The following is a 22,166-nucleotide window of genomic DNA, read 5'->3' as shown; positions in this document are numbered from 1 at the left end:
AGTGATAAGCAGCTGCAGGGGTTGGGAAAGGTGAATCAAAATAAACAAACTTCTTTTCTCCTGCGCTGCATAGAAAAAGAATATCCACGCAGCGGGACAGTAGGCAAAGGTTACCGAGGCCAAAGAAAGGATGTGTCGCCTTTCGCCATGCCCCTGTTGGAGATGAAGGGGTGAAAAAATAAACAAAGCCTCGCTAACATGTAAATGGTCTTTTAAAGACCTGTGAAGTACTTGGTCGGGTAAGGCTGCGATAATCTCAAGAACTGTCTGTGTGCGCGACGGGGGAGGTGTGGGGTGGGGGCGGCTTTGAAGCACTTTGAGCCCCATGGCGTTTCGCGCCTGCCTTCAAGCCCTTACTAGAACCGGGCCTGAATTAGGGCAGTCCCGGGACGCTTTTTTTAAATCAAGAAGTAGGGGAACGGACTAGCATAATTTTTAAAAGTAGGGGCACGCCGTGCCCCTCCGTTCCCCCCCACTTCTAACACTGGGTTCAACAGTCTCAAGACGAGTCTCACCCACGAAGGCAGGTTTAAAATAACAGGCTCACCAGCAGCTTCAATGCATATAGGCAATTCAATAACTCACCGGACACCAGTGTAACACCAGACACCACTCGAAATTGCCTGAAGCATAAACTTGAAATCGCTCGCTGCTACCACCTGTAGGCACATTTTAAGTTTAGTCACAGTTCACGTGAAATGAAAGTTCAGTCCCAGTGAGTCATACACATTCCCATTAAAATGTCCAGGTCTTCATTTTTTTTTTTTTTATTTTGCTGACACCATCAATGCAGTACAAATAGGCAGGTTTAAGGCACGATGTCCAAAACATTCAGAAAAAAAAATCTGTAGGCAGCCTCAAGACAAATTCCAATTATAAGAGTAATCAATTGGCAGGCAGAATCAAGTTGCAAAACGGATGGAAGGGCATATTTGGAACTAGGTTCAGGCTTCAAACCTTTCGAGCCAAACAGTGTCTAACGCCTAAACATACCTTAGTAGGCTGTCTGTTATAAAAGACACCGGTGGGGCATCCAAGGCGTGGATTAGCTTTGTCATCAGGCTCAGCTTGCTTCATTTAGGCGCAGTTTCATCAGATCCTTTAGTTTCATCTGTTCCTTCAGTTTCATAAGTTTCTTAGGTTTTCGCGTGGTTCTTTACTTCCAATCGTCGCCACTGTTACATTGAAGAAGGTACTCTGGCAAGTGATGTAATCCAGGAGCCATAGGTGTAGTTAAGTAGATTTATTCATAGTAAGTAGGATGGTAAAGAAGGCCCTACCGGGAGCAGCATCCAGCTGCTCAGCCCATCTCACTCAAACTCCACACCTCAAACCATGCATCCACGAACATTCCGATGACATCACACACACAGGCTGAGCAGCAGGGAGAAGGAGAAGACCAGAATACAACAATAACTAGGAGTGTGTGTACACAAATTACTCCTCGGTGGACCATGCACTACCATGGGTAGAGTATTGGATAATGACAAGGAGTGTGTGTACACGAATTTCAGAAATTACTATTTACCCATGCGCTTTATCAGACCCTTCCCCATAGGCCCATTTATCCCATTGCCCACGCACACTGATAGACAATGGGGGCCCGATTCACAGAACTAACTTAAGACAAAATTCTAAACTTACTACCATTTTCGTATTCACAGAAGGCACTTACTCATTTTGGTATTCACATAAGACACTTACTCACTTCAGTATTCACAGAAGTTAGGAGTCCTAACTTTAGGACTCCTAAATGCCTTCTGTGAATACCGAAAGTCTTAAAATTAGGATTTTTCTCAGTTTAGGAGTCCTAAAGTTAGGACTCCTAACTTTACTACTACTAAACTGAGAAAAATCCTAATTGTAAGGCTTTCGGTATTCACAGAAGGCATTTAGGAGTCCTAAAGTTAGGAGTCCTAACTTTACTACTACTAAATTGAGAAAAATCCTAATTTTAAGACTTTTGGTATTCACAGAAGGCATTTAGGAGTCCTAAAGTTAGGAGTCCTAACTTTACTACTACTAAAATGAGAAAAATCCTAATTTTAAGACTTTTGGTATTCACAGAAGGCATTTAGGAGTCCTAAAGTTAGGAGTCCTAACTTTACCACTACTAAAATGAGAAAAATCCTAATTTTAAGACTTTCGGTATTCACAGAAGGCATTTAGGAGTCTTAAAGTTAGGACTCCTAACTTCTGTGAATACCGAAATGAGTAAGTGCCTTCTGTGAATACCAAAATGAGTAAATGCCTTCTGTGAATACCAAAATAGTAGTAAGTTTAGGAATTTGTCTTAAGTTAGTTCTGTGAATAGGGCCCTGGATATTTCCATGTACGGTCCTAGTCAAGCAATCCATCAATCAGTCACGCGGCAAGTCACCCATGAGGGTCTAGAGGCTAGCGGACACAGTAGTCACGGATGTGGTCATGCAATGCATAGAACAGTATTTTGAAAAGAATCTGGGCTCAGTTTCATGGTGCTCCATAGAGTGACAGGTGCTTTAGGCACGTATCAGAGGACTATGTATGTGTAAGCAATGTGGCAAACTGAGACGGATACGCTGTACACGCGCACAGTTAGAAAGTGATCTCTAAAGACTCGTGACACAGTTCACTACCACGCCCAATGTCGAAATGGGAAAAATGCTACAGAAAACGCTGGTGCAATAGTGAGGGCTAGTAAAACACCCACGAAATCTGGGGCAGGTGGTAGAACTAGCAGGACCGTGGCTAGACTACTGACGCCCACATGAGCAGCTGGCCCTGTAGTAGAGGTGGATGATCATGGTTGCACGAGATGTAGGACCATGCCCGAATCCTGGCATGGTTCACCTAATCATAGGCTGGACTGTGCGCGGATAAGGGTAGCAAACCTGAGTATCATCTGCACGATTATTTGAGTAAAGCTATCCTTCCACGGCTTTAGGGATGAGGAGAAGATATACATGTCAATGGAAAGGTTTAGGGAGAGACAGACTCCTCGCTGCTGGTTGTATGATACAACTACGCATGCCTAAACAACTTGGTCTGAACGACAACCGCGTCATTACCACACATGCCTTTACCATGCATACTTTTACAATGAACTTCGTTCCCCCCACCCTGAGCCCTAAAACTGACTCCCACCCCTGAAAACTGCCCCATACACCCTGCACTGAGCCCTAAAACTGGCTTCAGCCCTAAAAACTACTCCCCCCCCAAACCCAGCTCTAGCCCCCCTTACCAGAACGTGTCCAGGAGCATCCTCTCCCGATCCTGCCTGGTCCTGTTCCGCACATCCAGACCGCTGACTGCCTTAACGAAGCATATGTGTGGTTCAGGCAGATTCGTGGTTCAGGCAGGAGTTTGTTCCACACATCCAGACCGCTGACTACCTTAACGAAGCATATGTGTGGTTCAGGCAGATTCGTGGTTCAGGCAGGAGTTTGTTCCACACATCCAGACCGCTGACTGCCTTAACTAAGCAAATGTGTGGTTCAGGCAGACACGTGGTTTAGGCAGGAGTTTGTTCCACACATCCAGACCGCTGACTACCTTAACGAAGCATATGTGTGGTTCAGGCAGGAGTTTGTTCCACACATCTAGACCACTGACTGCCTTAACGAAGCATATGTGTGGTTCAGACAGATATACGTGGTTCAGGCAGGAGTTTGTTCCGCACATCTAGACCGCTGACTGCCTTAACGGAGCAATGTGTGGTTCAGGCAGATACGTGGTTTAGGCAGGAGTTTGTTCCACACATCCAGACCGCTGACTTCCTTAACGAAGCATATGTGTGGTTCAGGCAGATACGTGGTTCAGGCAGGAGTTTGTTCCACACATCCAGACCGCTGACTACCTTAACGAAGCATATGTGTGGTTCAGGCAGATACGTGGTACAGGCAGGAGTTTGTTCCACACATCCAGACCGCTGACTGCCTTAACTAAGCAAATGTGTGGTTCAGGCAGATACGTGGTTCAGGCAGGAGTTTGTTCCACACATCTAGACCACTGACTGCCTTAACGAAGCATATGTGTGGTTCAGACAGATATGCGTGGTTCAGGCAGGAGTTTGTTCCGCACATCCAGACCGCTGACTGCCTTAACTAAGCAAATGTGTGGTTCAGGCAGATACGTGGTTTAGGCAGGAGTTTGTTCCACACATCCAGACCGCTGACTGCCTTAACGAAGCATATGTGTGGTTCAGGCAGATACGTGGTTCAGGCAGGAGTTTGTTCCGCACATCCAGACCGCTGACTGCCTTAACGAAGCATATGTGTGGTTCAGACAGATATACGTGGTTCAGGCAGGAGTTTGTTCCGCACATCCAGACCGCTGACTGCCTTAACGAAGCATATGTGTGGTTCAGACAGATATACGTGGTTCAGGCAGGAGTTTGTTCCGCACATCTAGACCGCTGACTGCCTTAACGGAGCAATGTGTGGTTCAGGCAGATACGTGGTTCAGGCAGGAGTTTGTTCCGCACATCCAGACCGCTGACTGCCTTAACGGAGCATATGTGTGGTTCAGGCAGATTCGTGGTTCAGGTAGGAGTTTGTTCCACTTGTGTTGAAATGGCACGCGTGGAACAGCCCGCTTGACCGTTTCCCCTCACTGCTGAATAGTTTGCTGGAGACTCAAACAGCCGATGAGGGCTCACCCCTCTCCTTTCCTTGTGGTGCCACCCTGGCCTTGGATACACCTGTATTATTTAGTTCTCACAAGGACTTGATAACTAGTCTATCTGAGAGATAAGGCAGGCACCGCAGAGTGGGATCAGGGGAAGGTGGGGGATAGATCCGGGGAAAAAATGACAGAAGAGGTGTGGTCCTACTGCTGTGTTCAGACGTGTAACATATGTTTCACCAACAGACACCGATTGATACACTTTACATTGTTGCACCGGATGTACTCTACAGCAGTAGATCTACACACCGCGAGAGTCGATGCGGAACCGACCTCCCTTAGCTGCCGGCACCAGCAGCTGAACATGGCCTGGAGGTGCCACTGATGGAGAGCGTCTGGCCTCAGACACCCCACACACTCTCCAAGAGGAGTGAGGATTACCCCCTCACCATTGATAGCCCTGATAGGATATGTTAAGGTCGTGTTGAAGGGTGACGACATTTGTAGCCTTCTCCTGTCACCGATGGAGGAGAGGATAGCACCTCGGTTAAACTACAGGATGAGTAACCTGTATACTGCAATGAAAAGACAGAAACACATGCTGAAACCTTTCCACTGCCTCACTATTTGGAGAGCAGGACGCAGACAGAGGACGAGAGAATAGACAGTAATTCATCACATACGGGGAGATGGAAGGCGAGAGATTGATTAATGAATGAATGAATGGTTCTTATATAGTGCTCGGCTACTCAAAGAGTGTCTCGGCGCTAGGCAATCGAAGATTTCTGACTAGACACCTCTACAATGAAAGGCAACTCTAACTTAGACAGATTATAAGATTTGAGCTACTTCCAGTCTGGAAGGGGTTCACTATTCTGCTCATTGAAAAGTCTATGGGGCATATCTACAAGGCGGCGATAGAAAATTATTGCCGCTTTTGCGGCCGTTTTCGTCCGAAAAGCGGCGATAATTTTATCGCCTAATTAGCATGGTCACGCTAACGCGGGAAGCCTTGCATTAGCGCCCAGATTCTTAACGCCCAGCTTTGCATCTCTAATGAGATGCAAAGTGGCCGTTCATGACCCAACATGACAAGAGAAATGTCGCTAAGCGACATTTCTCCTATCATCAAGCCCCACGCTATGAAGCATAGAGGCAGGAAAAGTAGCGATAACCCCTGTTATCGCTACTTTCCTTACGCCTGCTTCGGGACTGACTTAGCCATGATATCCTATGGAGGGTGGATATCATGGCTAAGTTTGTGGGGCCCTATCTTCAAGCTAACGCCACATTTCGTGAGATTATCGCTGGCTTTCCAGCGATAATCTCACGTTAGGCAGTTAGTGCTAGGATTTTTATCGCTAATGAGATAAGCGTTGCTAATAGCACGCTATCTCAGCGATAAAAATCCACGTTACCCGGCGATAATTATCCTAGCGCTAAGTGCGCTTAGCGATAATTATCGCCGGTTGTTGCTGACATGCCCCTATATACCATGGGTACTCGCAAACATTTTCCCGGGGTTCGAAAAGTGTCGTCTTTGGTGTGTCCGAGGGCTGCCCTGATGCCAGCAGGGTGGTGTTCGGGGCGAAAAGTGGGTGTAGGAGAAGTGAAGCACATCCGTGTAGCGGCTGAACTGAATTGTACATTGTAGAACCAGAAAACCTGGGGTGAATCCCAACTTCCCCACTTGACAAAATTGTGCGATCCTGGGCCATTGTTTTATATCAACGTCCCTCCTTTTTCTTCATTCTCACATGTAAGAGGACCGCGAATACATGACTTCAGGATGTGCGCTGCGCAAAACCTTCTCCTGTGTTTGATTCAATCACTGGGGCATTGTTGTCAAGTCAGTGGGGGGGGGGGGGAGGAGTATGAACCTTTCTAAATTCATGTTTAAAAACTATCACTCAAAATAGAAACCCTTCTGAATGCGCTGCTATCATCAGATTTAATAAGGTGAGACAGTTCTGCAGGTTAATGAAATACACTTTTTGAATTTTGAAGAGACTTTCATATGTTTACAGGTTTGCTGTCTTTAAAAATGCAGGTGTTCCTAAAGCTCAGGGGTGCAGCACCCCCTGGTTATTTCCTTTCTTTAAGTGCCACTCCTCCTTCTTTTGTTCACGCATCTTCCAGGCGGACAGCTCTCTGGAGCCTAAGACCTGGACCCCAATGCAATGGACGGAAACAAGGTGCACAGCTTATCACTTACACAGAAGAAACTCTCGGAGGCAGGTTTGTAATTTTGTGAAACTCTCTATGTAAGAGAGGTGCTTACACTGTAAGAATGAAAGACGTATCTGTCTGTATGAGTAATTACACCAATGTTGATTTAAATGGTGCCTACTAATTTTTATTTAATTCTTTTATAGCGTTACTCATCCCAGCGTTGGGTGTCAGAGCGCTTTGCACCGCACACAGAGGAGCAATATATCATACAAGTGTGTAAATCAATGTACAGGGAATGTTACATAAGACAATGAGGGTTAAAAGGTGGAGGAGTCACATATCGTCCATACTTGTAGATATTGTATGTTAAGAGTGAATGGTCGGGAGAAACCCAAAGTCAGGATATAAAACATCATGCAGGGATTGTGGTTGGGGGGGGGGGGGGGTTGAAAAGGGACTCGTCCTGGGTGTGGCATAGCGCCCAAAAGACATAAGCACCAGTTGAAAATGTTGATGAGCAGAGAAGCACATGACCACATGCCTGTGGTCAGTGGCCAGTGGAGAGCGCATTGCACTTGTAAATGCATTTATATAGCGCTTACTACCTCTGACGAGGCATCAAAGCGCTTTTTTGGTTAATAGCACGCTACTCCGGAACGCAAAAATGATTAGTGGTGAATTAGTATTGAGAGTTATGAAATTGATTTGAGCGATGGACAAGTGCGTTTGGTATTTTGATTGAAAAAGGATAGTGGAGGGATAGAAGAGGGAAGGGTTTCATTTATATAGCGCTTGGTATCTCTGATAAGGTGTTGAAGCGCTTTTCGGCAGGTAGTATGCGACTCCGGAACCTAAACAGGATTAGTGGGAATAAGTAGAGTGAAATATGAAATGGATTTGAGCGATGGACGTTGGAGCTCATAGCAGTAGGAGGAGGTTTGGGGTGAGTAAATGGGAGGTGGAGGGGGAAGAGTCAGAGGGGGGGTTTCTAAAGGCTTGTTTGGGAAATTTGATTATTAAAAGAGGTAAAAGATGATGCAAGGAGGGAAGAGTCCAGAAAGGGGTCTTTTGTGGATTACAGTAGTAGAATGGGGGTTGGGATGCGTCAGAGAGCGGAGGTAGAGGATATATTGAGAGAGGTATAGGGAGAGATATAGGCTGGGGAGGTGTGCTCCCTTTTCCTAGGGTACAGAGTTTAATATGTTGCTGTCTGTGCTGCAGATATGATGGAAGTCTCAGTTCTAAACTATTTACATGTCTGCCTACCCTGACATTCTCACACTATGTATTACTGTGCTTTTTTGCTTGTGTGTTTTTATGTGTAACAGCACATGTTGTGCGGCAGCACAGGTCTAATTAGCATGTGTGTTGTTGTGTAGCAGTGCATTTTGTGTAGCAGCACATGTGTAGAATATGTGTTGTGTACCAGTTTGTGTTGTGTAACACTAGCAGAACATGTGTAGGATGCATGTTGAGTAGCAGTGCATGTTGTGTGGCACCAGCAGCAAATGTGTAGAATGTGTGTTGTGTAACAGCAAATATGTAGTATGTATGTTGCTAGCACTGCATACTGTGTAGCAGCATGTATAGTATGTGTTGTATAGCAGCATGTGTAATGTTTGTGTCGTGTAGCAGTGCATGTTGTGTAGCACTAGCAGCACATGTGTAGTATGTGTGTTGTGTTAGCAGTTCATGTTGTGTAGCACTAGCGGCACATGTGTAGTATGTGTGTTGTGTAGTACCACATGCGTGGTGTGTGTGTTGTGTAGCAGTGCGTGTTGTGTAGAGCTAGCAGCACATGCGCAGTATGCGTGTTGTGGAGCAGTGCATGTTGTGCAGCACTAGCAACACGTGTAGTATGCGTGTTGTGTAGTAGCACTGGTGTGTGTATTGTGTAGCAGTGCGTGTTGTGTAGAGCTACCAGCACATGTGCAGTATGCGTGTGGTGTAGCAGTGCATGTTGTGCAGCACTAGCAGCACGTGCAGTATGCGTGTTGTGTAGCAGTGCATGTTGTGCAGCAGTAGCAGCACGTGTAGTATGCGTGTTGTGGAGCAGTGCATGCTGGTCTGTAAGACTGCATGTTCTTGGGTGGCATGCATACTGTTGTCCAGCATGCACCTTACTGCACAGTATGTTGATGTGCAGCAGGGCGTTTTGTTGTGTAACTGTGTGTGATGATGTGTAACAGGCCTGGTCGTTGCAGTCAGTGCAGCATCGCATGTCGTCGTGCAGTGGTGCAAGTTGCGCAGTTCGTGATGGGGGCGAGTGAGAGGTGCCCTGGCAGCCCAGGGGCGCAGGCTGTGCCTCTCATCCGCCTCCTGTCCCCCTTGTCGCCATGGCAACCATCAGAATCGATTAGATGCCATCTGATCCCAGCCTCGTGGCACGATGCAAGCAGCAGATGGCAAGGAGGGCAGGAGGAGAGGGAGAGGAGAGGGGCGAGGGCGACCGTGAGAGGAGGAAAGGGGTGACAGTGAGAGGAGGAGGAAGAGAAGAGGGGGCGAGGGCGACCGTGTGAGGAGGAGAGAAGGGGTGACAGTGAGAGGAGGCAGAGAAGGGGATGACAGCGACCGTGAGAGGAGGGGAGAAGGGGGTGACAGCGACCGTGAGAGGAGGAGAGAAGGGGGTGAGAGCGACCGTGAGAGGGAGAGGAGAGGGGCCAGGGCGACCGTGAGAGGAGGGAAGGAAACGGGGTGACAGTGAGAGGAGGAGGAAGAGAAGAGGGGGTTAGGGCGACCGTGTGAGGAGGAGAGAAGGGGGTGACAGCGACCGTGGGAGGAGGAGAGGGGGGGGGGATAGCGACCGTGGGAGGAGGAGAGAAGGGGGTGACAGCGACCGTGGGAGGAGGAGAGAAGGGGGTAACAGCGACAGTGAGAGGAGGAGAGAAGGGGGTGAGAGCGACCGTGAGAGGAGGAGAGAAGGAGTGACAGAGACCGTGAGAGGAGGAGAGAAGGGGGTGACAGCGACCATGGGAGGAGGAGAGAAGGGGGTGACAGCGACCGTGAGAGGAGAAGAGAAGGGGGTGACAGCGACCATGAGAGGAGGAGCGAAGGGGGTGACAGTGACCATGCGAGAAGGTGAGAAGGGGGTGACAGCGACCGTGAGAGGAGAGGAGAAAAGGGGGTGACAGAGACCATGAGAGGAGAGGAGAGAAGGGGGTGACAGCGACTGTGAGAGGAGAAAAGAAGGGGGTGACAGCGACTGTGAGAGGAGGAGAGAAGGGGGTGACAGAGACCATGAGAATAGAGGAGAGAAGGGGGTGACAGCGACTGTGAGAGGAGAAGAGAAGGGGGTGACAGCGACTGTGAGAGGAGGAGAGAAGGGGGTGACAGCGACCATGAGAGGAGAAGAGAAGGGGGTGACAGCGACTGTGAGAGGAGGAGAGAAGGGGGTGACAGCAACTGTGAGAGGAGAGAAGGGGGTGACAGAGACCATGAGAGGAAGAGAGAAGGGGGTGATAGCGACCATGAGAGGAGGAGAGAAGGGGGTGACAGCGACCGTTAAAGGAGAAGAGAAGAGGGTGACAGCGACCATGAGAGGAGGAGAGAAGGGGGTGACAGCGACCATGCGAGGAGGAGAGAAGGGGGTGACAGCGACCGTGGGATGAAGAGAAAAGGGGGTGACAGCGACCGTGAGAGGCGGAGTTCAGCACAACTAAAAGTGGCATAGATTAGAGAGGCATAGAGGAGAGTGGCGTAGAGTAACAGAGTGGAACGGCATAGAGTGGCAAAAAGTACAGTACAGTGGAGTGGTGCAGAGTAGAGTGGAGTTGAGTGGGGCGGCATAGAGTGGAGTGGCATATAGTAGAGTGGCATAGAGTAATGGAGTGGAGTGGGTGTAGAGTTGAGTGGCATAGGGTGGCGTAGAGTGCTGTATAGTGGCATTGTGTGGAGTAGAGCGGCAAAGAGTAAAGAAGAGTGGTATGGAGTGGCGCAGAATAGAGTGGCCTAGAGTGGAGTGGTGTAGAGTAGAGTGATGTAGAGTAGAGTGGCTTGGATGTGAGTGGAGTGGAGTAGACTGGAGTGGCACAGAGTAAAGTGATAAAGAGTGGCATAGAATGCGGTAAAGAGGAGTAGAGTGGTGTGGAGATCAGTGGAGTGTTGTTGAGTAGCGTAGAGTAGAGTGGCATGGAGCAGAGTAGCATAGAGTAAAGTGGTGTACAGGGGTTTAGAGTGGAGTAGAGTGGTGTCGAGTGAAGTAGAGAGGCGACGAGTGAAATTGCTGGGCGATCATCATTTGTGAGGCAAGAAGCAAGGGACCATCGCAGGAGTCATTTGTAGCTATTTTCTTTGTAGGTTGAACAAATGGAAGAGGACATGGTTCTCGCCCATACATGCAAACATGAGGTCTCACCTACCGCGATTCTCAATTCTTCCTCCTATTTCCAGTATTAGAGCTTCGAATTAGTTCTAATGAGAGTGACACACGTGCCAGGGGTTGCTTTTATTCATTTCAGGTGGGCTTGAATGGTATTTTACCAATCCTGTGCCTGGAGTGGTAAAAGGCTTTGGCCATTTTACAGGTTGGCGTGGATGGCTCTGTGCTAATCCTATGCTTAAAGCCTTTGCTGTAGAAGGCTTTGTCCCTTTCTCTCTCGGCGTGGAGAAAGGGACATTTCAGGTGGGATTGAATGGTATTTTACCAATTCAAAGCTGCAGTACTGTGCTAATCCTATGCTTAAAGACTTTGATAGAAAAGCAGACATTTGAGGCGAGCAAATTTGTCGCTGGTGTTGAAAGTGCTCTATACTGGAGCTGCTTTCCACCTAAACTTGAGAACTACCCAGAGTTCTCTGCTTCTTTTTGTGCATAATTTATGCGTCACGCGATGCCTGAAAGGGTTTCGTTTTGACTTATACTGGGTGCTCCCGTGTGTCTGGACAAAGCTATACTTCTATGAAGAGCTCTAATGAGAGTGAAACGCCTGTCAGCGTTTTTTATTATTCATTTCAGGTGGGCTTGAATGGTATTTTACCAATCCAAAGCTGTAATACTGTGCCTGGATTGGTTAATGGCTTTGGCCATTTGACAGCTCGGCATGGATAGCACTGTGCTAATCCTATGAGTAAAGACTTTGCTTTAGAAATGGCAAAAGACTTTGGGGCATATTATCAAGGGCAATATCGCCGCTTTAGCTGCACTTTTTACCGATAAAGCGGCGATATTGCTATCGCCCTATTAGCAAGCTGTCGCTGACAGCTGCTAGCGACAGTTTACTGGCAATAGCGCCAGTTTTTTTGCCGCTTTGCATGTCAGCGATATTTATCGCTAATGACATGCAAAGTAGGCGTTCATCACTAAAAGTAAATGGAAACAGTCACAAACACAATTTCCCCCTATTATCAATGCTCGCGTTGCGATAAAAAAGTCACGCTAACTGAGATAATCGCTGGTTCCTAATGTCTGATTGAAACCTGACTTACCCATCTTTTCAATGAGAGGTGGATTATCAGGCTGAGATCACCTTGGCTTATTACCAAGGATTTCACTATCGCAGGAATTTCAACGCTGGATTTCCAGAGATGATCAGTCATTTCGCCGCTATCGCTGGATTTTTTATCGCCTTGGAGATACGCGTTGCTAATAACACGCTATCTCCGCGATAAAAACCAGCGGTAGCCGGTAGTAAAAAAATTTACGCTAAGTGCGCTTTCCGATATTTATATTTATCTCAGACACTTACTGATGATAGGAGACATAACCAAAAAACTAGGAACTCCGCACCACACCTTACAAGGTTTCTACCTGTGCGGACATTGCAAGGCCTGCAATAATAGTCACTTGAGAAAGAAATATCTGACCTCGAATGGTGAGAGAAATATTAAAAAATTCCTCACCTCTAGCTCTAACTATGTGATCTACGCTTTGGAATGCCCGTTTATTATTCAATATATAGGCAGCACTACCTTTGTAGCCAAGAAAAGAGTATTGGAACATCTTCGAGTTGTAACAATAAAGACAAACATTACCCTGTGGCTAGACATTTTGAGGAATTCCATCTCTCAAATAGTTCACTTATATTACATACTAGAACAAGTGAAACCGGGTCACAGAGGGGGAAATAGAACATTGACACTTAGAGTGAATCCTGGTACCTTTGATATTCACTTAAAAAAACATAGGTTTCAGGTATGTTATAGTTAGGAAATAGCATTTAAAAAACCTTTGAAATGTACTGAAAAAACCATAGGTTTCAGGCACGTTATAGTTAGGAATTAGCATTTAAAAAACCTTAGAAATTCACTGAAAAAACCATAGGTTTCAGAGGCGTTATAGTTAGCTGGACATTTCCCTCGTACAAAACCCTATAAATTCCCCCGTTATAGTTAGTTCAGCTAACTATAACTCGCGCCCCCGCAATGCACTGCTGATGACGTCACATATTACATCACTCGTGACATGGTCAGTGACATCACTGATGACATCACTGATGACATCTCAAATGACATCACTGATGACATCACTGATGACGTCATTCATGTGATCATTTGATGCTTCTTGTCACACCTAATATAACCTTTGAGACACCCACTCTAAATTACAAACTGCCACTCTCAAAACCATAGACAATCCAACACCAATAAGTGCGTACCCCATCACTGACTCTTAGGTCTAAACACTCATCCACTCACTCACCCGTACAGTCACTCATACTTATGGTCACTCAGTACAGGGCTATCATATGCACTCATACACCTATATAAACACTCCCACACCGCTACTCATCCATAGAGTTACTCACACACATACTCAGTCATGCAAGTAATTAATCACACTGCCATTTACTCACCCATATTACAGTTATACACACACAAGGTCAATTACTCATACAAATACTAGCACATTCTTATGGTCTTATACAATCAATGATACAAGCACACACTCATCCATACAGCCACTCACACTATCATACACTCTCAGTTATAGTCATTTCTGTACTCCAACATACATATATACTGCCGTTCACATATGTAGTAAATTATACATGTACTAATGAAATATATATTCACACACTAACACAACCATACAGATATTCACCCACCCATACAGTCAATTACAGACCTAGTGTTGAAACCATGCACCCAGTGAACCACCCACTGACACATCTATGCACAGAGTCACACACATCCCACCCACACAAACACTCAGGTACCCATACAGATACTCAGACACTCAGACAACCAATCAATAACTTATATAGACATTCATGTACCTATTTACAAAACCAGGCATCTGGTTACACACCAACAGACAGATGCATACAGTCATTCATACAGTTTAGTCATTAACTCATTCATTCAGTAAGATACATTTAATGACTCACTTATAGAGTCAGTCACGCACCTACAAAATCATCCATTCACACACTTATAAACTCACTCATTCTCTGGGGCGGTGGGTGAGATTTTAAAGTGGTGGGGCGCAAACGAATTAGCATACAGCACCGTAGCGAGCGAGCGCAGCGAGCGAGCCCGAACCCCAAAAGGGGGGTTTGGGGTGGTTACCCCTCCCCAAGAAAATTTTGAAAAAAAAGAAGAAAATTGTGCATTTTCAAGCAAATTTGAGAAAGCAGGAAGGTTAATAAAGCAATTGTGAAAGTGCAGTTATTACTTTAATAGATGGCATAACATAGGTAGCTGCTTATTCAGTATTACCACAGAGCTTCATACATTCTGTCTTGTATGCTCAGGTGCTGAATTCAGACTATAAGACTCATGGAAATCTCAGCTCTAAGAGTAGAAGAAGTTGCACAGCAGTGTAATGGTTGCCAGGCTCGTTCCGCAGGAGCGTCAGGAACTTGAAGAAAAGTCCACAGTCTTCCCCTACGGCCTTCCGACTCTATTAGACTCTAGAGTAACGAATGGCACACAAGGGGAAAACAGGGAAACAAAACAAGGAAAGGCGGGGGAAGAAAAACAGTCTTACAACATACTGAATATTAGACTCTAGAGTAACGAATGGCAAGCAAGGGGAAAACAGGGAAACAAAACAAGGAAAGGCGGGGGAAGAAAAACAGTCTTACAATATACTGAATATAAAAGAGGCAGCGCAATGCGCTGTTACCGTGATTCTGGTTGAGCTGAGCTTTGTACACACACTTCACATAGGTCCACGCAAGTACCCCAAATATAAATGGTATAAAGGTTTTCGCAATTTGCCAAGGGGAAAGGTTTGATAGGCAACACAAGCAACGAATCGTTCATCCTGCGGGAGACAGGTCCGGCCAGTGAACAAAGGTGAGCAAATCTGTGTAGTCTCCAAATAGAACAAACACTACAAAACTTTTAAAAACAGAGATAACAATGCATTTCTTACCTCAATCAGAATTTTTTGTATTCAACAAACAAGTAGCAGCATTCACTTTTTGTAAATGAAATCCGCATGTCTGTCTTTCAGTGTAGCAAACTTGTCAATTACTTTCATGTTGAAGTCCGGTACCTTTTGGACTAGCTTGCTCTCTACAGATAGCATCGCCAAAGCATTTAGTCTTTCCTCTAGCATGGTGTTCCTGAGGAATGTCTTTATGCGCTTTAAGGCTGAAAAACATCGTTCAGCTTCTACTGTTGTCATTGGAGTCGTAATCACAATTTTTAGTAAAGTCACTATCTCTGTAAGTGAGTTTTCCATATGCAGTTTATGAATTAAACTCAGCAAAGTCAAGGCGCTTGTGGCCTTCCGGTACACAGGCATTCCGTAGAGTACAGTTAACTCAGTTCTCAGCTGCTCTTTTTTGAGCATAGGATATGCTTCCACAGCCTGATTCAGAGCACGCCCAGGGAAGGATTCATCATATTGTGCAAACTCTTTACTTTGCAATAAATTTGCACTCACCAAATGTTTTGTGAATGAAAAACGTTCTTTTGCCTGCACAATTACAATGTCACATATCTCCTTTCCAATTCGAACCAAAGAGGTGATGTTTTGTCTGCGGTTTGCAAAAATAGAATGCTCCGGCAGTTTGCTCTCTAAATCTTCAACCCCATCTCTCACTTTCATAATCTGTTGTACAAATGCAGATGTATTGGCTTTCACAGAGACAGTATCTAGGTCTTTTCTTTGCAACTGATCGTATAACACATCAACAGGAATCATTATGTCATGAAATAAAAACAGTAAGAACTGAAACTCTTTGTCTTGTAGTGTTCTAATAAAGCCATGGGCTTCACTCTGACTTGTGTGATCAAAGTCTGCTCTGGATGCTATGGCGACAAAACATTTCTCAAGGCCCTCCCTCTGTTCAAAGATTAAGTTGACTGTACAAATGTGAAAGTTCCAACGAGTTGAGGATCCCCTTGGTACGCTTTTGTACACAATCTCATGAAGGGCTTCTGTTCTTTTGGGGGAACGTGTGAAGAATGCTGCTATGCCTCCGATATCCTGAAAGAAAACTCGTGTCTCTCTGATCTTTGATACCGCCTGTTGCATAATAAGATTGAATTGGTGGGCGTAACAGTGCACAAAATGAGCATTAGGGTACACATCTCGAATTTGTTTCTGTACTCCACTAAGGCTTCCACTCATTACGGATGCACCATCATAGCTTTGTGCGATAAGTTTTTGTTTTTGAGGCAGGTCCGGGAAAATTAAGTCCAGTTGACACAGTATTGCTTCAGTGATGGTTGCTGCACTAGAGTCACTTAAATGCGTGAAACCATAAAATCTTTCCACAACGTTTCTGTCACTGTCAAGGTACCGAAACACTAACACGGACTGTGTTTGAGTGGACACATCAGTGGTGTCATCAGCCTGAATTGCCACAAAGTCCGTGTTTCGCAACTCTTGCACAATATGGCTTCTTATAATTTCGAGCATACAGTCAAGGAGTTAATTTTGTATTTTATTAGAGGTGCCCTTAAAGACTGTAGCATGTGCTAAATGTCTTTCCAAATCCTGGTCTATGGTTGACATTAAATCCACTAGGCCTCGGAAGATCCCAGGTTTTGAGGAAGTTTCTGATTCGTCATGGCCTCGCAATGCCAGTTCGAAAGCACCACAGAAACAAATGCAATCAATGATCTTGGATAGATTTTGTCTGTTCTTATCAACAGCTTCATTGTGTTTTTGAATGGATTTGCGATACGCATCATTTATCTGCTGCTCAATTGGTGCGTCTTCCCCCAACATTCCCAGTCTTGTCAGGTTTTCCAGATGATTTCTTGTGAGCGCATGCTTCTTTATTTTTTCAGCGATGTGCTTCAGGTCGACCATTCCTTGCCGTATCCAAGAAAAGTTACCGCCAAACAGCAAGCAGGGGAAGCAGAACAGAGAATTTCTTATAGGACACCCTGTAAGCCAATCAGCTTTTGTGTACCAGGCATTTGAGAATGTATGTTTTGACATTTTTCCTCTGTCCTGGGTAGTTTGCTGTAGGTTTATTTCAGGCTGATGAGGTCCTAATTGTTTTATCTGTAGTTTTTGTTCAAGTGGCCGTGACTGGAATGACTTTGTAATCAGCTCTTGTACTGTATTCATGATGGTGTGTTGCTGGCCTTACCAATATATATATCAAAGAAACCTGTCAATAATCAAAGTACAACGTATAAGGTGCAGTGCAATAATATCAAATTTCAGTATAAATACATTAGACATATATCTTGTGCATTATCCTAATACATCTCAAATGACTGCTAAAAATAGAGCCGTACTGCCTCCTGCCTCTCTGTGCCATAGTGGTTGCTGGAGGCACTGAAAGACACTGCTTGAGGGCCTTGAGAGTGACCACATACATACATAGCCCTAACTCCCATGTAAAAAAATATATAGCATCAGTTTCCTTACCTTTAACACTGGTGTTTGCTGGGTTGTAGCCGGGGTCGGGTGAGACAGCAGCAAAGGAGGTTGGGGTCCTCTTGTTGTTTGCTGGAAAATTGCCCCAAAATGCAGTAATGTTTCAGGTTGTCAGGTGCTGAAAATGAAAAGATAACAATTTATTTTTGAAACAGTAGGGTAATGAAACAAAGACTGTGGGGAAAAAACATAACGCTCCAATTTTTTCCTTGCAGTTTGCATCCAGCTCTTAGATGACAGTTAATAGCTCTCTGAGAGTCTGTTGTATGTTAGGATTTTAACTTAGAAACTGCAAGTACTAAAAGGATCTCTCTGACAAAAGCAGTGCCTCACTGACCTATTTACATCATATGCATTTTGTGATCTGCATCAGGTATATATGTTCTTTGCAGCAGGCACATTAAGCTTCTGCGCTGCCGCCTGCTGCTAGTTCACTACTGGGACGGTGGGACCACAAACATAGTCTGGCAGACTGCCAACGCTCCTCCTACATATATAGGCCAACAACTGATGTTTCTATTTTTTGTTTTATTTAGCGAAGTAGACCCGAGACATCGGATCGGGCATGTATTTTATGTATGTGTTGTAAAAACTTGCAAGTGGTTGTAAACACGCACTTTTCTACTTTTCGTCGTTGCTTACGAGAACCAAGGCTGGCAGTAACTGCGCCTCGTTTACTGCCAGACTTGCTTGTCGTAAGCAAGCAATACAAGTACAAAGTGCTTATTTACTCACCGCTTTCAGGTTTTCAAAACACATAAAACACATAAAAAGGCATTGTCAATAGCTCAAACTCTTGCAAATGCGAGACCTATTGCATTGCAATTGCTTGTTTTTATAGCGGCCTAATCCTCAGCAAAGATAAATAGGCTGCCCTGAATCACCTCTGTGGGAAGGGAAGAAAGACTTTTACACTCCTGTTCCCCGAATATGCATTCCTTTGCCTCTAGTCACATTCACTTCACGTCCATTATTTCTGTAAATTCGGATTCCTACTCTGAGTGCCAGAAAACAGGCATTTAAGAGGGCTAAAAAGATGTTGGTGGATTGATTGCGCTTCACATAAAATGCTAACCACTTAAAACTCCCACCGCCTGGAGTTCTTCTTTCAGCTTTTTATAATGTATTCATCGCTCTAAGAATCTGAGCCATGTGACAAAGCCAGAATTGACTCCCTTACCTACATTTGGACCAAGCTATGCTTCCCTAGCAAGCTCTAATGGGTAAATGCTCTTTTTCAAGGTGGCTTTGAATGGTATTTCTATGATATAAAAGCAGGAATACTTTGTATGGAATGGTAAATGTTTCTTGGTTTTTGGCTCAGGATTTCGCCAATCTCCTACAAAGGATCAGAGAGAATACAGACGTTTACAGCGTTGCTGGCCCACAGCTTTCTTTCACTCACATGAAATGCTCTCTCTCTATAACTGGAAGCACCCAGAGTTCTTTATCCCACCCACCCGCAGTGCACCAATAAGAGGCCGTACCCCCTCACCTCCGGTGCCCTCCCTTCTGGGACCACTTCCTAACTGAAGCCTGCTTCTCCTAGTCCTGTCCCTGGTAGATTAGGATCAATGCATCCATTCTCCCTCACTGATTCTGTATTTATGTGTCAGGAAGGAAATGTCACCGAATCCTCTTATGTTTCAGAATCCGCCATGCACTGCAGGGACAATTAGAGGATTTCCCATTGGAGCTGGCGGCTCTTACCCATATAAAAGAAAATGAAGACAATTTCAAAAATGTACAATGAGGCCGTGGCAATCGAAATTGTTACGAGGCAATGGGTAGATAACCTGGGGGTACACAGACCAACAATGGGGATACTTCAGTTCACAAATTAAGCCGATATCTTTCAATAGAACACAAAATGATACATTTCAAATTCCTAGAGTGGTTCTACTACTCACTGGTCAGGCTATATGAATTCCAGCTGTGACTAGATGCTAAGTCTGCAAGATGTTCCTAACCACAGGCAGATTTCATACTTTTGGCCTGGGAACACTCAGACGAGAAATGATTTTCGTTAAGATCTGCAGTATGACAGAAATCAAGCATCTCCCCACCCCATTGATAGCATCACTGGGGCATGGTAAGTAGATCTCATCAACGGAAAGGGGCTTTACAACTCTTGCAATGGAGTTGGCAACTTATAGCACTTGCAACGAAGTTGGCTAAAATACCGTAGAAATGTGTTGCTATAGAGGCCACAGCCCAACCATGGAGCCCTAGAAGAAGGATTCAATACTCTGCAATGAAGCATCAGAGTCTTATTCGCTACTCCTGCCACGTCAGGCCAGACCAAAAGATATTTGGGAACCCCCGAGAAAATAGTTACGAACAGGAGAATAGGGGAGTCCTTCCATATACCCGAGGTACACATCTTAAAAGTGCAGGAGATTATTTGAGCTATTCCGGAGGAGAGATGTTTGAATTAAAGCTTATATGTGTTAGGTGCAGGGCCGAACTGGAAACCAAAACCGGCCCTGGCAAAGTGCTTGGCCCTCCCTCCCTGGTAGCTCCATATAAACAATAAAGTTAAAAAGAATGTCACATATCAGCATGTGGTGTTAAACAGATCACCAATTAATACATAACAAATGGTCATTATACATAACAAATGGTCAGGAAAGGCGTTTGTACATACATTAAGCATTTGTAACCTCTCCCTCTCTGCCTTCTCTTTTACACCACCCACAGTTATTTCCCTCACTCGCTGCTCTTTAACATCACATTCAGTTCCTTTCACCCCTCTAGCTCCTCTTTTAGGACACCTTCAGTCCCTTTCCCTCGCTCGCTCCTCTTTTCGGTCTCCTTCAGTTCCCTTTCATCTCGCTGGGCCCCTGTAGGTCACTCTCAGTTCCTCTCGCTCACTCTTTTATCCTTTCCATCACTCAGATCTTGGCATTCTTATTTTTGTTTGCCTTCCCCGTAGGTGTTACCCGTCATTTCCAGTTCTTGTCTTTTACATGCAGCTCGCAAGTACCTTTCCTTTTGGCCCCTGTCTCTCACCCTCAGTAACTTGTCGTCTTACCCAGATGCCACTCTTGCTCCCCGCCTCCCCACTTTCAGTCCTTGCCTCTATCGGCAGCTACCCTTCACTTTCATCTCTTGCCCCTCACTCTCAGCTCTGTCACTCTCTCCAACTCTTATCTCCCACTTATCCCTCACTCTCACGGTTGTCACTCCTACTCGTGCCCCTCATTCTCTGCTCTGTCACTCTCTTCCGTCTCTTGCCCCTCACACTCAGCTCTGTCACTCTCTTCTAACTCTTATCACTCACTCAAGCCTCACTCTCATCGTTGTCACTCTCTCCAACTCTTGCCCCTCATTCTCGGCTTCTGTTTCTCACTGCCAGCTCTTGCCCCTCACTCTCAGCTCTGTCACTCTTTCTTCCGTCTCTCGCCCCCCTCTCTGCTCTGTCACTCTCTTCCAACTCCATCAATCTCTGGAATGGAATGAAATGAATCAAGTGTGATCACCAGAGGTCCGCGTGGAGTGAAGCATTAACTCATCCTACGTGTTTGGGGGGTGGTGGTGTTGTCAGCTGTGTGGCTTTTGCTGTTACACATGATGGACTCAAACTGCACCACACCCCTGGGGTCATTTGTCTACTCGGTTCTCAGAGAAAATATTGCACAAGTGTTAATATTGACCGTACCGATAAATCCACTATGGGAACAGTAGCGGAGCAGCCCGCACATGCGTGTAGCATGACCTGGAGCATGAGTCCAATCATCTGATAGACTAATGAAGAGTGAAATGAGGCTCTCAGTCACGGTATGTAAACCCTATGTGCAGCATAGTAACCTACAACATGAACCGCAATTGTATGGCAAAACACAAAGCCTTCATTCCTTATTTTTAGCAGCAAGCAAATTAAGTTACACAAGACAACTTTTAAATCCCAGAAACTCTGGGAGGCGGATGCTTTCTAAGGAACTGATGAATGTCCACCTCCTTTCAACCAGGAAACTCGGTGATGTCCAGCTCGGGGCTGATGCTAGGGGCCCAGAAGCAAAGTCTTATTGAAACTCTGGGAGGCGGATGCTTTCTAAGGAACTGATGAATGTCACTGTCTCCTAGGGCCGTCGCCTTCAATAAGACTTTTCAAGCAAATGTTCAACATTTGTTTAAACATTTTTTTTATTGGTTTTGAAATATGACTAAGGCCCTCTGGCGGCAAATACACAAATAAATACAAACATAGACAAACCCCTGCGCGCTCATCCCTACTCCACTTTGCTTTCCACCTCCTTTCAACCAGGAAACTCGGTGATGTCCAGCTCGGGGCAGATGCTAGGGGCCCAGAAGCAAAGTGTTAGCTATCTACTGCCCGAGTAAGCCTAGGATCGGGATTGGGTGGCTTCCAAACAGAAGCAATAGGCTGGCATGTGGTGAGGTGCTAACTGACCCCGCGCGCTTTGTGTAGTGGGCCACGTCGCCATTGAGGCCTGCTCTGACGACATCGCAGCCCGGGGCAAGCTCCCATGATATCGTGTACCAAGTAGTTGCAAATACAGGAGAGCCCTGGAGCCACAGCTGGGGCGCTGCTGGTGCACCCGGCATACGACTGAGGCTCAGATCGGAGCTGAGGCCTA

At 45.6% G+C, this 22,166-nt stretch overlaps 1 pseudogene; it reads left to right on the top strand.

Annotated features, from left to right (window-relative positions):
* The first annotated feature begins 9,746 nt into the window (after window positions 1-9,746).
* The window catches only part of LOC146799847 (uncharacterized), an 80,512-nt pseudogene continuing 68,092 nt past the window's right edge, over window positions 9,747-22,166 (top strand).

This window comes from Triturus cristatus, chromosome 8, assembly GCF_964204655.1.
Source record: "Triturus cristatus chromosome 8, aTriCri1.1, whole genome shotgun sequence".
NCBI lineage: Eukaryota > Metazoa > Chordata > Amphibia > Caudata > Salamandridae > Triturus > Triturus cristatus.
This window is presented reverse-complemented; position numbering and strand designations above follow the sequence as displayed.